At 34.9% G+C, this 6,000-nt stretch overlaps 1 protein-coding gene across 1 annotated transcript in view; it reads left to right on the top strand.

Annotated features, from left to right (window-relative positions):
* The first annotated feature begins 1,398 nt into the window (after positions 1-1,398).
* LOC128861819 (uncharacterized) overlaps positions 1,399-6,000 on the top strand; it is a 186,819-nt gene continuing 182,217 nt past the window's right edge. Inside the window, exon 1 of the mRNA XM_054100194.1 lies at positions 1,399-1,594. The gene's annotated coding sequence lies outside the window, so the exon portion shown is untranslated. The remainder of the gene's footprint in view (positions 1,595-6,000) is intronic.

The raw sequence follows: 6,000 nt of genomic DNA, 5'->3' as shown, positions 1-6,000 counted from the left end.
CATAGCCAACTTATCATGTAAAATATTAATTACTTGGAGCACTTCCGTTCGTCGATTAGTGAGAAACATGTCGTGTATCTTTCGTATGATTTCCTCGGTAACCTGGTCGTTCCTCATCAAAAACAGATTTTTGCCGTCGTTTGATAGATGGTAGCTTAAGATACTATGATGCTCTGTCATCAAATACGGGTACTTATTGAACGACCCTCGTAGTCCTGCTACTTTAAATATTTTACAACAGGTGTTATTTTAGATAGATGTTTCCTGCCTCTTTCAGTAAAATTTGCACATTGCGTACTAATTTCAGAGTATCTGTAACAGGAGCATTCTTGATTTCATTCGGATCCATTTGCTTGCGATGCCAGGTTATTACAGTTGCCCCAGATATGCTCTGTGGTTCCATTATCCTTCAGACAGAGTGTACGCTCATATTGCTTTTACTTTCAAAGTAACATTAAAAATACTAAATTCTTTTTGAATCACTACATATTAGCCTCATGTGATCAGTGTCTTCTACACAGCACAAACTCGTGATTTTTAGTATGAACTTAAGCGGTTACTGGCATATTTTGCATGCGCGCTTCATATTCATTTTTCTTTAATTTTGGTTTTGATGATATTTACCTCGTAAAATATTTTTTAGAAATACATTGATCCATTTATAGGAAAGAAGTTTTATTATACAATAATCATTGCACACTTCACTCTATATTTTTTTATGTTTTTTGTTTTTGCTTGGTGGGTGAAGTAGGGTTCAAAATGCCTTCGCGCTTACAGCGATCGTCGTCTACTGCGTCGTGTTGTATATCCACTAAAACAATCGCTCCTCTTCTTCTGGAAAATGTAACTGTCTTTAACTGAGCATAATAAGAGTATTCATCTAAACATCAAAGTTTACGAAATGCTGAAATTTAAACGTTCAGACACTTTGTTACATACTCGTATATGAACGTACCTCTAGAAATATTTATGTGATTTTATTGGACGGGGTTGCTTTCTGTCTTCGCTTAAATTTACGCGCTGAAATTGTCGCTTAAACTTATATAACTTGTGTAAACCGCATACCATATACACTCACATATAGAAATTTTGACAGTCATTTGAGCTCGCAAGTTAACGACCCATTTAGGCATATATTTGATTTTATTGCTTTAAGAGATCGAGTTTAATATGGGTAATGGAAAAAAGTAATAAAACATGTAAATGAATAGATATAATAAAATATAAAGTAACCTTTCGTAAAAGTGAATATTGAAAATCAAAGTTTGTTGTTGAGCCAAGTCAAATATCAATGGTTTTGCTTAGACACTGAAAACTAAGTGTGAAATATTGCAACAGTAAATTTAAAATAAGTAACTAAATTAAATATATATTTAAAGTGAAAATATAGCACGAAATTCTACACAAAATATAAAAATACAGTAAAGTAAATTTAAAAAATAAAAAGTAATTACAGCCGAAAAGCAGCAGAAAACGAAACTATAAAAAGTGGGAAACACGATAACAACAACCACAACTGACACATCGCGAGCGATATGTTAGGTGATTAGTGCAACACATGAAATAATGCACTAAAAACTGAAAAGACGCAAAGGTAAATAGTATTTAAATGCAAATGAACTAAGTGTATATACGCATATATACCTTCTGCTCATTATGAACGAGACGTTATCAATAAAACGGTCCGCGGATGACATATGGCAAAAATAAATTTTTTGTTTTTTGGTAGGACTGTTATAAGCTTACATGGCAAATTTCAGCGTGATATGTCGCATAGTTTGTTTTCTGTTCTACTGTAAACAAGTCAAGCTCGAGTGTGTTTTTCGAATTTAACGATGGAAATTCAAGTTGAACAAAGAATTTGTTTGACATTTTGTTATTCCAACAAAATTTCGGCTTCAAACGCCTTAAAAATGTTGCAGACAACCTATGGGGACTCTGCTCTATCGCGTGCACGTGTTTTCCAGTGGTACAAATCGTTCAAAGAGGACCGTACATCGGTTGAAAACTTGCCTCATGAACGTCGTCCAGCAACATCAGTAAACGACGAAAACATCGGAAAAGTAAAGGAAATTGTGCTTGAAAATCGCACAAATCGCAAAATCGGTTAACGCTGAATATTATTTAGACGTTTTAAAGCGTTTGCGCGATAACAGTCCTACCAAAAAATTTATTTTTGCCATATGTCATCCGCGGACCGTTTTATTGATAACGCCTCGTTCATATTTGAGCAGAAGGTATATTATAATATAATGTACATAAATATAGATACATATATGCATATAGATATAATAATAAATATATGTATTTATACATATATTTTATATTAGTTTGGGGAAAACGAAATTTTCTCTGCAGGCGGCTGTAGTGATCGATAACGCGTAAAGTTCATGCTCCTTGTCAAGGTCACATTTCGCACTAAAATAATTATTATGCTGTTTTTTGTTTGTTGTATTCAGTTGAGAATTACAAAGTGTTAACAATGGAAGTCAACAAAGAGAAAATTCGGTACATTTTACAGTTTTTCTTTGATAAAGGCGAAAATGCAAGCTAGGCCGCTGAAATTGTGAATGGTATTTGTCGTGCCGTTACTGTAACTGGACACTTTTTGCTTTGTCGATTCCGTTCAGGCACTTTTGATGTTACATAAAATGTCGATAATTTCAAAAATGTCGATAAAACATACATACAAAAAATCATAATCGCTCAGAAGCTAAAGATCGACCATAAAACATTTGAGCAAAAATTTTACGCACAAATAATACAATAGATTTATTTTTTCCCAAACTAAAATATATATACATATAAAGGCATAAACGTAGACTTATTTATTTTAAAATTATGAATACAAATCATGACATAATTTCTTAAAATTTCTAAAAAATTAACTTAATAAAATTTTGATATTGAAAATTCGTTAGCCAATCTGTTCAAAAATGTTTCTGAATTAAAACAGTCACAATATTTTGCAGTCGTGATGCTCAATTTAAAAAAAGAAGCACATTTTTTTACGCTGGACTGGCTATCTGCTCTAGACCGGTAATGACGTGCAATGCGCGCCTGCTGAATTAATTGTAAAAATGCATGTTGTTTATTTTGACAAGCAAAACAAATTCCAAATTCGAAGAAATATTCATTTTCAAAATCTGGCCTGGACCTTGCAGAAGAAATTAAAAACAAAATCTAATATTCCTGAATACCCCACAGACAGAAGGGCTTCTTTAGATAAACACCTTTGCAGGCAAAACAGAGGGAGGGATTTCCCCAAGTAAAAACAAACAAGAAAATGAGAATGTAAGAAATGTCTTCCAGCACAAGAAGTTAAGGCCGAACTGAATCGAACATTTTAAAGGAAATGGAATACCAAATGATAGAAAAAAGTTTCTTCTAATAGTTGTCCCCCTCAGCAGGCAAACCTCTGAGTGTGTTTCTGCCATGAAAAATGTCCTCATAAAAAACCATCTGACGTTTGAAGGTGGCAAAAATCTGAAGATTCCTTCATTTGTGGTAAAATATCAAGATGTACACCACAAATAGGAGAAAGAGCTTGGCCCAACACCCAATAAAAGATGTAAGTATAAGTATATGCGCAGATTATTGTCTTGAGCTCTTCACAATTTTTAGCTCTCCACTTGTTTTTGCATACCATCAACCTACTGTATAACTTTGGGGCAAGTTTTGATTTTCCGTTTTTTGGTACAAAATTAAATTTTCTATTATTTAAAAACTACTGCATTTTATCGGCATAACGTCAGAAATGTACCTAACTCTCTCTTTTCTGAAAACGGAACTAAGTGAGGAACTAGCTTTGGAAACGTAATCGATATGAGAACACTCAACCTCGTATAAAAGTGCCAAAATTATGCTAAGGACTTGGAATATGAAAACTAATACAAACTTTAATTAATCAATCACTAGAAAAGGCTGGAAAATATTGGTTGGAGTACTGACGGTTGGTTGGAGTACGTCACTGCCTCACCCCACATCACGCATCCTAAATGGGATTAGTCCAGAGCGAAATGTTTAACACTTGCAACTAAGCGAATACGAGGGGTAATTTTTCTTTGCCACTGCTCTGCTCTTTGTAGACCTCGACAAATGTTCTTAGGATCAACATATTTTTCATCCTTGAAGGATATTGCTGGCAAGAGGGATTGCTGAACAGCTTGTGAAAACTCGCTAAAAGGTGCATTACGAATTACATAAAATAATAATTCGACTCCAAATTCATAGTAATATTACTAATATTAATAATATTACTGGTAACACAATGGACCTTAGATGCCTAAGTGAGATCTTTTTACAGATCAGCCAGCACTCTCTAACCCAGGCAAAACGGCATAACGCTTCCTTATGTCAGAATACACAGTTGCCATCAGAATGATACTACTTAAGGAAAGGCATCCAAATTTTGCTGAAAACATTCCTTCTGGCATATTTCTTTGTGTGCTGCAAGACAGCTTGGCTTGAAGCAAGGCTTCGAAGTTCTTTCTCCGGATATTGCGTTATAGAACATAACTTTTGTTTCAAATTTGTGCTTGAACTTGAATTAAATTCACATTTTGAAGAGTCAGTTGAATAAAATCGACCATTTCTATGCATGTGGGATTTGCTGAGAGAAACATGACTTGCGTCATTTAAAACTTTTTATTTTTTGTTCAACTTTTCGTCATCATCTATCGGTATTGCGACTTCATTTTAGATATTTGTTCGGTGGTGTATTCTGGTGGCCTAATTTTGAATTTATGAATTTATTTGAAGTTTTCTTAACGTTTTCGATTTTAGCACTTTCTTACTTGTTGTAATATACATTTCTTCTAGAATTTTCCCGAAAAAAATCACAAAGTATCCTTATTTTTTCGGACTCTAGATTCAGCTTGTTCATCAAGGTTTATCGAAGTTGTTTAATATAGTCCTACAATACGCTTCTAAACAAATAAGCTATAAGTTATATTTGCGAAAATTTTATTAGCATGCTATAAATAGCCGTTATTTGCACAAACTTCTGATTTCTTGATGAATTTGTCGAACAGCTATTAAAAGTTAAGTTTGGAAATTGTACTATGTGGCTTTGAAAAGCAATTTCATGCATTATTGGAATGCTTCATCAATTCCTCTTCAATGAATGAATGAGGTTTGCACTTCGACCTAATGGTTTTTTGTGCCCTCTCAATTCCTTTTGCTAAAATATGTACATATTTTCTTTAATCTCCGGTATTAGTCGATAACTAAGGAAAATTCATTTTGATAATTTAACTTTGATTGTTGATTCATTATTTACGCACTTGAGTTTGATGTAAATTTTAATATTAACCATGGGAGCCAGCACAGCAAGGGGCCTGCACATATAGTATAGGTATATAAATAGGTATGTGAAAGGTGTGTTCAAAAAGTATCGCGAATTTGGAACTTTCGCAGGTTACGTATATTCGAATTTCGATTTTTTTGTGGCGATATGTTGGTACTCATGTCTCTCACTCATGCCGACGAGTTCGGCCATTTTGAACGGAGAAGCTACTTTGGACCAAAGCAACGTTTATCGGAGGTACAAAATGTTCTCAGAAGCCCGAAAAGATGTGAACGACGAGAAGCCTGCCCCACGCCCGAGCACTTCAACAACAGACCAAAAAATCGATGAAGTGAAGAAAATGGTATTGACCAATCGTCGAATCACCGTTAGAGAAGCTGCTGAGTACCTAGACATATCGATTGGCTCGTGCCATTCGATTTTTTCAATGATTTGTGCATGAGACGGGTCCTCGCAAAATTCGTACCAAAACTGCTCATTTTCGACCAAAAGCAGCATCGCATGAACATTACTGATGAGATGTTGGACTCGGTCCGCAACTACCCATGACGTGGAAACCAAAGCTCAATCATCTCAATGGAAGCTGCCGCACGAACCGAGACCGAAAGAAGCACACCAAATTCGGTAAAAGCTTTGCCTGCCGTTTTCTTCGATTGCAGGGGCGTTGTGCATCGTGAGTTCTTGCCACAGGT

The sequence above is a fragment of the Anastrepha ludens genome, chromosome 4, assembly GCF_028408465.1.
Source record: "Anastrepha ludens isolate Willacy chromosome 4, idAnaLude1.1, whole genome shotgun sequence".
NCBI lineage: Eukaryota > Metazoa > Arthropoda > Insecta > Diptera > Tephritidae > Anastrepha > Anastrepha ludens.
The sequence above is the reverse complement of the archived record's forward strand: the minus strand, read 5'-3'. Positions and strand labels throughout refer to the sequence as shown.